General features: G+C 40.1%; 1 protein-coding gene across 6 annotated transcripts in view; it reads left to right on the top strand.

Moving 5' to 3' along the window:
• Nucleotides 1-778: 778 nt before the first annotated feature.
• Nucleotides 779-11,219, top strand: part of TRIQK (triple QxxK/R motif containing) — an 81,928-nt gene continuing 71,487 nt past the window's right edge. For 3 of the 6 annotated variants that reach the window (XM_055303531.1, XM_055303533.1, XM_055303528.1), the window contains exon 1: nt 785-854. The gene's annotated coding sequence lies outside the window, so the exon portion shown is untranslated. Of the gene's footprint in view, nt 855-11,219 lie in introns of all 6 variants that reach the window. The other 3 variants (XM_055303530.1, XM_055303529.1, XM_055303532.1) reach the window with 2 other exon arrangements.

The raw sequence follows: 11,219 nt of genomic DNA, 5'->3' as shown, positions 1-11,219 counted from the left end.
CCCATGTCGGGCTCCCTGCATGGAGCCTGCTTCTCCCTCTGCCTGTGTCTCTAATAAAAAAAAAAAAAAAAAAATTTTTTTGGAAAGAATTTTAAATTTGATGGACCACAGACTTAAAAATAATAACGATGATGAGTGCACTTTTGCAGTGGCTGGAGGATGAATCCATGCAGCCTCCCGCGCCCCGCCCCAGCGTCCAGAGGTCCTGGGCACCCGGAGCTCTCCTGGGGGGTCGGGAGGGGCACCTGGGCGAAGGTGTGACTCATTCCCTTGCCCGAAACTCCCCGGCTCTGCAGCTCATCCCCATCCAAGTTGTAGGTCCCGTTGCCCTAATTGCCGGACCTCGGGTGAGAGGCTTCAGCCCCACCCCCCCACCCCCCGCGGTTTTCAGGGGTGTCCGATGCCTCCTCCCAGGGATGCTCCCCGGGGAGCGCGGATGCCGAGAGCGTGCACGCGAGTGTCGGGTGGCCAGGCTTCAACAGCAAAATTACGCATTTCTGCGTGTGTTTTCTGCCTATAAAACAAGTCACAGCCCTTCGTTCTTCCTTCCAATTCCTTGGGGTTGCCTCGTGGGTTCGGGGTCCGGGCTCCAGGAGCCCGCGCTCGTGGGCGGCGGGGACCCGCGGCGGCGGCGGCAGCGGCTGCGGCGGGAGACACGCTGGCCAATCAGCGCGCGCGGCCGCCGCCAGGCCCCGCCCCTTCCGCCGGGCCCCGCCCCCTCCCGCACCGCCCCTTGGGAGTAGGGCCGCGCGGCCCGCTGGTCCCGCCCCTCCTCTGAGTGACAGCACCGTGGACAGCAACCTCCGCCGCCGGACGCCAACTTTGTCCGCCCCGGGCGCCTCGGCTGAGCTGAGGTGTGTGTGTCCGGCGACGGCGAGGGGGGCTGGAGGGGGAGGCCCTGCCAGGGAAGCCCGGGGCGGGATGGCGGGGTGCGGGGGGGGGGAGCGTCCAGGCCTGGAAGCGGCCGCACGTCCTCAGCGAGCCTCCCCCCCGCTCGTGGGCCCCCCACGGGCCTTGAGGAAGGCTCGTCCCGCCCCCTGAGAGCGGCCCTCGGGCGGGCCGCGTGCGCGGAGGTTCTGGAACGGGGCTGTGCGTGGGGGGGAACCCGAGGCCCGGGAAACGCAGGAGGTACGGTGCTAACTTAGGGACCCCTTCCGGCGTTCGGGACGCTCGCGGGAGAGGGGGGTGCAGAGGAGAGGCGGCGGGGGGCGTGGCCGCCGCTGTTGCTTAGCAACGCGCGGTTCCCGCCCTGCCAGCGTGTCCGGCCGAAGCGCGGGGCCCTGGACGTTTTAGCCCCGCCCACCTCCCCCCCCCCCCAGGGCCTGGGATTGGCTCCCTCGTGCTGTCACTTACCTCGCTGTCGTTTCTCGCGCTGCCCAGCGCTGCGGGTGTGTATGTAGTGCTTGCTCCCTCCTCCGTGTCCCCCCCCCCCCCCCCCCGTCTCCTTACCTTTTTTTTTTTTTTCCCCTCTGCCTTTCCTTCCTAATAAGTATCTGCAGACCAACACATTTGCAGGGAAAAGCCTCAGGCAGCGTGATGGGTGGCTTTAGGTGCAAGTAAGCGGTGGGGTGGGATGGGGTGGGGTGGGGTGGGCATCTTTGCCTGCTGCTTGGCGCATCCCTGAACCCACAGTGTCCGTGTCCGTGCATGGCCGGGAACAGGAGGTGCGGACATCTGCTTTCTTGGACCTATAATTCTTTTTTTTTTTTTTCTGCTGCTGCCCATTTGAGCTCAGGGGGCAAGGCAACAAGTTGAAGCAACTCAGGTTTGGACAGGTCCCCCCCAGTCCATGACCTCCCTTTCTTGACCCTTCTGTGGAAAAGTGGGTGATACTAAGCGCCTACGGCCCCTTTGCTCCATTGACCCACATTTAATGATTAACTGTGAGCTGGTGACTACAGATGATAACCCCTTCGGATCTCCTGGCTCCTATCAGTTGGGCCCAAATGATTCAGCAGAACAAACATTGCAGAGAGAAAACACAAAAGGAGCTAAAAATCTGCTTTGACTTCCTTCTGCTAGGCTTACTGTGTAAATCCCCAAGAAGGAAGGAAGCTTGTGCTGCTTGATAAGGCAGCGGAGGACTTCGGGCCTAGAAGTTAGAAACCTGGCAGGGTTAGGAAATATTTGTCCTTGGGCAATAACCTTCGTAACTGTATTCTCATCTATAAAGTGGGGCTACTGTGCCCTTTGTTCCTAAAAAAGTAAAGAGGAATAATTGATCATGAACTTATTATTAATGATCTACACGAATGTGAAGTGTTATTTGTTACACTTTATCTTTTGGTCTGTATGATCTGAATTTGTAGACACCTAAGAAGTATGATGATTCAGATTAAAGTATTTTCACACTTCCCTTGTGACTTATCGTTGGGCTATTTAGAATTGGAGAAGAAACTCCTTTATTTGTTATTGATTCTCTGATAGTTCTGGTTATGTAGCACTGTAAATGTCTTGCACGACACTTTTTCCCCCCCATTGACATCACTAGTTTTTTCAAAGTATGTACCTAGCCTGCAAGGATTGGGAAAGATGACCTTCAGCTCCAAAGATGAATGACCTTTTTGGTGTCATATACTACCTTGAGAAGACAAGGAAAGCTGATGACTCTCCCCTGAGAGAAAGACACAGTTTGAAGCATTAAGTGGTCCTGGATTAAGATCCTGTTTTGGATCAACTTCCTGAGTGATAAAGAAATCACTCTCCCCCTTGCCTCGTCCCAGAGAGAGACTGAGTACACAGCTGGGAACAGAATGGGTCTTTTTCCTTTCTTCCACAATGCATTTTCCCATAACTTTAATTCAAGATTTTAAGTCAATCCGACCATCCCCCTCCTTTTTTTTTTAACTATTTAATAAGCAGGAACTAGTAGTGCTCGATAAATTTTTGCTGTCTTTTCAAAACCATGTAAGCTATAATTTTTTTCAAATGCCCTTTGGTCATTCTCTTAAAGGATATTCTTACTTTTAAGCAAATGGAAAGAGAAATTATTGTCAAATATTTTGAGAAAATGTGAAACTGTAATTTTGAGATAAACATTCAATACATAAATTGTCTCTTTTATAAAATTCCATTTTTAAAAAAGATTTTATTTATTTATTCATGAAAAGCACAGAAAGAGAGAGAGGGGGCAGAGACACAGGCAGAGGGAGAAGTAGGCTCCATGCAGGGAGCCCGATGCGGGTCTCGATCCCCGGTCTCCAGGATCACACCCTGGGCTGAAAGCGGTGCTGAACCACTGAGCCAGCCGGGCTGCCCTAAAAGTCCATTTTGGACAAAGAAAAGCTGATTATTTTTAGGATATGCCAGTTGAATACTATGACCTGACTCCTAAATCTCTTTTCTTCAAATTAAGTGAGTTATCTTTTATACTATTTTAATTTTCCTGTGGCTAAGATATATTGTGGTTGCACTGTGGTTCTTTTCCTGATTTCTATATTTAAATAAAAGGCTATAAATAGTTACTTTGTTTGCTGAAGTTTCCTCACCTAGGTTTCCTTACCTAGGTTTACCAATAAAAGTGGGTATCTAGTAGATATTATCATTAGATAGGGAGACATTGAAAAGAGAAAACATTTATTGCTTTTGTAATAAACATAAGAGTATATAGGAGTGCTTGTTTTCTTTATTAGCATTTATAATTTTATTTGAACTCTTTAATATTTAACTATTCCTTTCTTAGCTCCATTTCTGGATAAGAAGCACGTATGAAGACAAATTGATTAGGGAAATCATTCTAATGAAGTTAAAGTTTTTAGGGGCTCAATAGATAATAGCTTTTTTTCTCGAGTTTGTAGACAGGTGGAATTTACAATATCAGCTTCATGACTAAATGTCTGACTAGTCATAATGCTTTGGATAGGAGACCAAAAATGAGTACTTCCCACCCATTTCTATGTCCCCTTCTTTTTCTCAGAACCTAGACTTCAGTGAGAGAAAATTTCAGTTTGCTGAAAAGTTACATTTACGCAGAATTACTGATATGCATGGTCCAGGGCAGAAAGTGAAGTAAAAGAAGGAAAACTTCTGGTACTTACAGGGTTATAATAACTAATATCTACCCGTTGGAGTAATATGGACCAATGGATTTCAGCCGCCAGTCAGATAACTCTCCTATTGGGAAGCTGCAAATAAGGAGTGGGATCTGAGGCCGGTACTATTAACCTAGTGCTCTGATTTTCCAACCTGGATCATCCCTTCGGGTCATTTGAAAGAAGTGGAGGTGTTTTCAAATTATTACTATATGTTTAAAAGCTACTGGCAATGGGGGCCCTGTGTAATGTAGAGGTCCAGCTCAATGAAGAATTTTCCTCCCCCACTCCCAATGCCAAAAACATGTCCTTTGAGAACCACTGTTCCAGTGGAAGTCCTCCACATGGAAACGTGTGGCTAGGCCAGATTTCCCACTCATGTTTATTCCTCTGTATTCGTATTTTTGATATCAATAGATTTAGCTCTAGGTGTGAAGGTTTTAATAAAAATATTGCTAAGAAAAATTATAATTTTTTGGCATTCTTCCAGAATGTCTAAAACAATATGGAAAATAGTGATACATATTTTATAATATTTGATATCCTCAAGACATTTCTAATGAACAGATAAGGATCAGAATCCTAGAGCTAAATCTTTTCACACCTGTTTCATATGCACCTGTTAAGTATCTTTGCAATGAAGGAGTGAAATAGGTATGCATTTTCATGAAAAAGAAAAGATGATTTCCTAGCTTCTTAATGTGGAAATGTTAAATAATGATAGAAAGACAAATATTCTACTCAGAGGCTTAATAAATTCTGTTTCGTTGAATCAGAAAGTGGAGGCAGTTCCATAAGTGAGAGGATCTTATCAATTTCATGGTTTTCAAACCACTGAACATGGAGAATGACAACAAGAATAAAAAGAAGCTTAGTTCTTCCATAGTAGTATTATGTGGTGGTGTAGGTACAGCCTAATTAATTGAACAACTTAAAATTTTGGCAAAGACAAAAGGAAGATGGTTTAACCCAAAAAAACATTTTAACATACTTTAGATATTAAAAATATCCAAATATTGCAGGATGTAGAATAACAAATCGTGTGGATACCTGTGACAGAATCCTACTTGTGGATGACAGTTTATAACCTACCCTAGGTAGAAGGTGCACAGGACTGAAAGTCTTAGACTTGTCACCAGCAGTAGATATGTTATTTTGAGGGAGGGTAGTTACAATGTTCCAGGCATCAAGTTCCTTTTATGTGGATATACATATTTGAAAATTTGTGATATTCTTCCATTTTTATGAAGAATGTGCTTGAGCATTATAACACATTCTCATTATTCACAGTGGTTCAGTATAGCATTGAATGTCTCTGGGCAGGGGCATATCTGTTTTTTTTTTTTTTTTTTTCAGGATGGAAAGGTATAATTTTAAAAAGAACCAGTTTCTGATTCCATTTTGTCATTTCCTAGGTGTCCATTCTCTGCCTCTTCTCTCCACAACATCTCCACCCCCCATACATACATACTTACATTTGGAAAACACTGGGCTACGTAGAAATGATCTGTATAGTCTCTCTCAATGCCAAAATATTCTGGATAATAAAGTGGAACCCCAAAATCCTACAGCTCCAAGGAAAATGTAATCAGAAGATTCAGTGGCATACCTGTGAAAATCAAGAGTTTTAAGCTAAAGAAGAACATTTGAGGGAATTGTTTGACATCTAACACATGCAAGAATTCATGGCCTCTATGGACGGGAGAACTCCATATAAAAAGAAGAGACCATGATTAAGCGACAATAAGAAGATAAGATAAAACAAAAAGACGAAAAAACTAAAAATGAACACTATTAGTTTTATATTCCTGCTTTACCAAACTGCCACAAATTTAGTGACTTTAAAAACCACAGATTCATCATCTTACAGATCTGTAGTTTGGAAGTCTGACATAGGTCTCACTGGGTGGAAATCGGGGTGTTAGGAGGGGTGCATTCCTTTCTGGAGGCTCCAGAAGGGGATGTTTCCTCCCCCCTTCCTGCTCCTGGGTGATGCTCGCATTCCTTGGTTTATGGCCCCCTTCCTTCACCTTCAAAGCCTGTAACATTCCATCTCTGTATTTTTTTGTAGTCAAATCCTATTCGGGGGGATCCCTGGGTGGCGCAGCGGTTTGGCGCCTGCCTTTGGCCTAGGGCACGATCCTGGAGACCCGGGATCCAATCCCATGTCGGGCTCCCGGTGCATGGAGCCTGCTTCTCCCTCTGCCTGTGTATCTGCCTCTCTCTCTCTCTCTCTCTCTCTCTCTCTCTCTCTCTCTCTCTTACTATCATAAATAAATAAAAATTAAAAAAAAACAAAAACAAAAAACAAAAAACAAATCCTATTCAGACCATAGCAGGAAAAGATCCACTTTTAAAGACCAACAGGGATAATTCATGATAATCTCTCCATTTTGAGGTTCTTCATTTTAATCACATGTATAAAGTCCCTTTTGCCATGTGATCCTCACAGGTAATCACATATTCACAGGTTAGGGAATCAGGACCTGGACTGGACATCTTTGAGGGGCATATTTTTCTGCCTCCCACAATGACATATTAAAAATCCCATATTTGGGGCAGTAAAAAACAGAATTGGTATTATTGCAGAAAGTTTAATCAGTGTGGAAAATAGACTCGAAAAGTTCTCTGTAAATATTGAATTCATGAACAGAAATGTGATATAAAGAGGAAGAAGAATGAAGCCTATTATGTGAATATTTGGAGTTTCTGAAGAAGAGAGACTGGTATATAGGTAACTGTTCCTAAAGAAGACTACACAGATTTTGAAAAAAAAAAAAAAAAGCAAGGGGGTAACAGGAAACAAAACTTTTCTGAGCTAAAAAAAGGCATATAGATGCAGAAAGTACATATAAAATGTGACAACTCAAAGAGACACAATATCAAAAAAATTTCAAATTAGTATAGTGATAAAAACATTTTTCATATATCTAGAAAGAAAATAAGATAGCATATACTGTCAGGAAACAAAAAGTAGGCTGGTCTCAGACTCCTGTTCTGTAGCAGTAAATACCAGAAGACAATAGAGTGACATCTTTAGTTTTTTGTTTATGTTGTTTTTTGTTGTTGTTGTTAAATCCATGCAATTTGTATTTCTTTTGTGATGACAACAGAAAACCATTCCTAAGTTTATAAGAGACCCTGAACTACACTTTGTTTGCTTTTCTGGATTCGGGATGGGGATGGGGGGAGAACTTAAGACCTACAACAATTTATTAGAAAATGAAATAATATAAATGTAAAAGTCATGGCATATTAAAAAAAAAAACAGCTGATGGTATATCCTAAGGTTCTAGAATATAGATGTAACTCTAAATAATTTTGTTAAGTCGAGTTAAAAAATGATTGCAAATGCAAAAAACTGCTTGTATGAGAAGATGTATAATGCAAAAGTTAATTCAGCAACAACAATCTAGATTTGAATAACATTTTGTGATTTTCCAATTTATTTATGCTGGCAGTGAAACCTGGTAATTTAAGAATATGAACAGATTTTAAAATATACCTAAATTATTCATCACAAACTATGATCCACGGGCTCCCCAAATCTGGCTCACTGCTTGTTTTTGTATGGTCCATGACCTAAGGAGAGTTTTTATGTTTTTAAATGGTTGGGAAAAACAAACAATGTTCTGTGATGTAAACATATGAAATTCAAATTTTGTTTATAAATAAAGTTTTATTGGAACACACCTACCCATTTATTGACATAGCATATGTGGTGCTAAAACAGCAGAGCTGAATGATTGCAGCAGATACGCAGATGTGTTGCTGTATTGCTTTGCATGGCTCAGAGCACTACAGATTGTTGTGACACAGTTATAATTTGATTTTTCCTCTTGACCTTCAAAGCCTAAATATTTATGATCTGGCCCTTTACAGGAAAAGTTTGCAACTCCTGCCCTATAAACTTTAAACCATAAACTTTGGATTTATATAGATTGGAATTTTCTTATTATTTCAGGGTAGCCAAATTTACTAAGTAATTGCCCTTTGGTGTTCTACCTATCTGAGCATTTCTTTGGTCTTCTGTGGACCGGCGTTAAAAACAAATCCGTTATTCTTCATATTTAATCATCCAAAATTTCTCTTTTTCATCTCTGTGGCTTAAATGAAACATATTCATGTAAAGATTTTAGAATTTCATTTCCAAACACATTCAGTTAGCTATTACAGTCTTATTAGAAATAGCAATGTTTTACTCTTGTATGCCAAAAATCTATGTGCTTATAGAGATAAGCATGTACTGTATCAATAGGTAAGTTACGTTATCAATAAGTTAATTAGCAAAGATTTGTTTGGCAGGTACAGTTATAGGTGAATTATATAGAGACAGTGGCTTTGAAATGAGGTTTTGAAGGATGCCTGTGAATTTAAGGTGGATGAGGCTGGGGCTAAGGTAACATCAAGGCAAAGAGAATGAGATCTGTAAAGCTGCTAAGCTGCCAATAGGGTCACATAGTTGGGAAATGAAAGAAACTCAGTGGCTGGAACACAATTTGAAGAAAAGTGACTGGAGTTGAGGCAATAAAGACCTGCTGGCCCAGGCTGAGAAGGCTGTTATATGCCACACAAAGTGATTTTCATCTATAGGCAGTAAGGATCCATTTTAGATTTTCATGCTATGGAGCCAATGTAATTGGATCAGTATCTTAAAATAATGGCTCTTAAACTTTTCAAATACACCACTCTCTAAATTTTTTTAATGTTAGGAATATACCATCACAGAACAAAAGTAGCATTGGGCTATACCCTCTATGTCCCATTTGTAATAAAAATTTCCTTGAGGGAGGATATATACACAATCCCCTAATTATCCTAATAATTTATATAGTATGTAAATTTTGTGAGCAGGCTTTTAAATAAAATCATATAATTTTAAATTTTCAAAATATTAAGAAGTTACCTGTAAAGCAAATAATAATAATAATAATCTCTCTGGCCTCTCCTGGGTACACAGAACTACCTTAAAATCAAACAATGTATGTTTGCACACTGTACCAGTTTTATATGTGGCTTATTTATTATTATTATTATTATTATTATTATTATTATTATTATTTTATATGTGGCTTATAAAACCTTTTTAAAACTAGAGATGGGGTGCCTGGATGGCTCAGTGGTTGAGATTCTGCCTTTGACTCAGGTTGTGACCCTGGGGTCCTGGGATCCAGTCCTGCATCAGGCTCCCCGCAGGAAGCCTGCTTCTCCCTCTGCCTGTGTCTCTGCCTCTCTCTCTCTGTGTCTCTCATGAATAAATAAATAAAACATTTAAAGAACAAAACAAACTAGAGATGTTTAATTATGGACTACTTGAACATTTGGATTTTCTTTTCTTAGATATTTAAAAAACAATATTTAATGCTTAGCATTTCTTCTTATAAAATAAGCATATTTAGTTTGAATACCTGTAAAGAATCTGACTAAAACTATATCTCACTATAAACATTGATTTAGATATAGTAATAAAAGTAGTTTTCCAGGTAATATTGTCTCACACTTACATGGACCTTTATATTTGCCACATTGTTTTCATAGTAATGATCTTATTTCATCCTTACAATAATCTGTGATATATATAAAAGTGTTCTTTACTCCATTTTATAGATTTGAAGTCTACATCTCAGAGGGATTATCTGAACATACTCTGCACTGTAGAAGAAAGCCAGTGTGCTCTGTGGTCAGATAGATTTGCATTCAAATTTCTGCCCTTTTCTTTGTTAACTGTGTGTGCCTGGAAAAGTCACTTAATCATTAGGAAACTCATCTTTCCCAGTTGGAGTGAATTGTACTTATCCCATAGGCATGTTATGAGAATTTCTTTCTGATAATATGTATGACATACAAAGCACAGTAAATGGGGACTGCTGATAAGATTATTGTTGCTAATATTAATTGTCATCAATAAGGGCCCAACACCCATTAGTCACATTTTCAAAACCCTAATGTTCTGAAAAAAAAAAGTTCTGCTAAATAAGTTTTTCCCCAAGTTTTACATAAACTCAGTTGTGGCATAACCATATTTAAAATGATGTGGGGTTATTTATGTAGTGTTGTTTACTTTCCTAGTCATTGTCAATAGTGAAAAGATTTTGCTATGAACTAGTAATATACTGATCCTGCTTTGCTCCAAGAGAGTTACATAATTATAGTAAATGGGACATATTCCCTCTCTGGAATCTAAAAACCTTCAAGACACAACTGGGCCAAACATTTTAGATTAAGGACTATAAATATATTTATTATTTATGACTCTTTTAATAACAACTTTATTGAAATGTATTTCACAACCATTACATTTATTACTTTAGAGTGTGCAATTCAGTAGTTTTGTAGCATATTTACATAGTTGTACAACTATCCCCACTATGTAATTCTAGAATGTTTTGATAAGCTCAAAAAAGAAACCCTGTACCCATTATCAGTCATGTCCATCTCTTCCACTCTCACATAACTGTTAATCTATTTTCTATCTCTGTAGATTTTCTCATTCTGGACATTTCATATAAAGAGAAGAAGAGGAATGATGTATTAATTGGAGTTTTGTGCCTGGCTTCTTTCACTTAGCATAATGTTTTCAAGGTTACCCATGGTGTAACACGTTCAATATTTCATTTCTTTTTATGGTGGAATAATATTCCATTGTATGGTTATATAACTTTTCCTTATCTATTCATCATGGATTGTTTCCACTTTTGGGCTGTAAGAATAATGCTGCTATGAACATCCATGTACAAGTTTTTATGTGGACATATGTTTTCATTTTTCCTCGGTAAATATTGGAGTTGCTGGGTCATATGATTTACTTTATGTTTTTTGGAGGGAACTGCCAAATTTTTTTGAAGGTGGCTGTGCATCATTATACTTTTCCACCAGCAGTGTGTGAAGGTTCTAGTTTACCTTAATCCTCACTGACACTTTATATTGTCTGTCTAGTGAAGTAGTTTTGATTTGAATTTCGCTAGTGACTAATGAAATTTAGCATCTTTGCATGTGCTTGTTGGCAAATTGTTTTTATTCTTTGTGAGAAATCTCTATTTAATCCTTTGCCCTTCTAAAAATTGGATTTTTTGCATTTTTACTGTTGAGTTGTAAGAGTTCTTCATTATTCTGGGTGTAAGTCCCATATTGGATACATGATTTGCAAATATTTTCTCCTTTCCTGTGGGTTGTCGTTTCACTTTGTTG

Source organism: Nyctereutes procyonoides, unplaced genomic scaffold (genome assembly GCF_905146905.1).
Source record: "Nyctereutes procyonoides isolate TBG_1078 unplaced genomic scaffold, NYPRO_anot_genome, whole genome shotgun sequence".
Taxonomy (NCBI): domain Eukaryota; kingdom Metazoa; phylum Chordata; class Mammalia; order Carnivora; family Canidae; genus Nyctereutes; species Nyctereutes procyonoides.
Note: the sequence above shows the minus strand (reverse complement) of the source record. Positions and strands in the feature narration are given on the sequence as shown.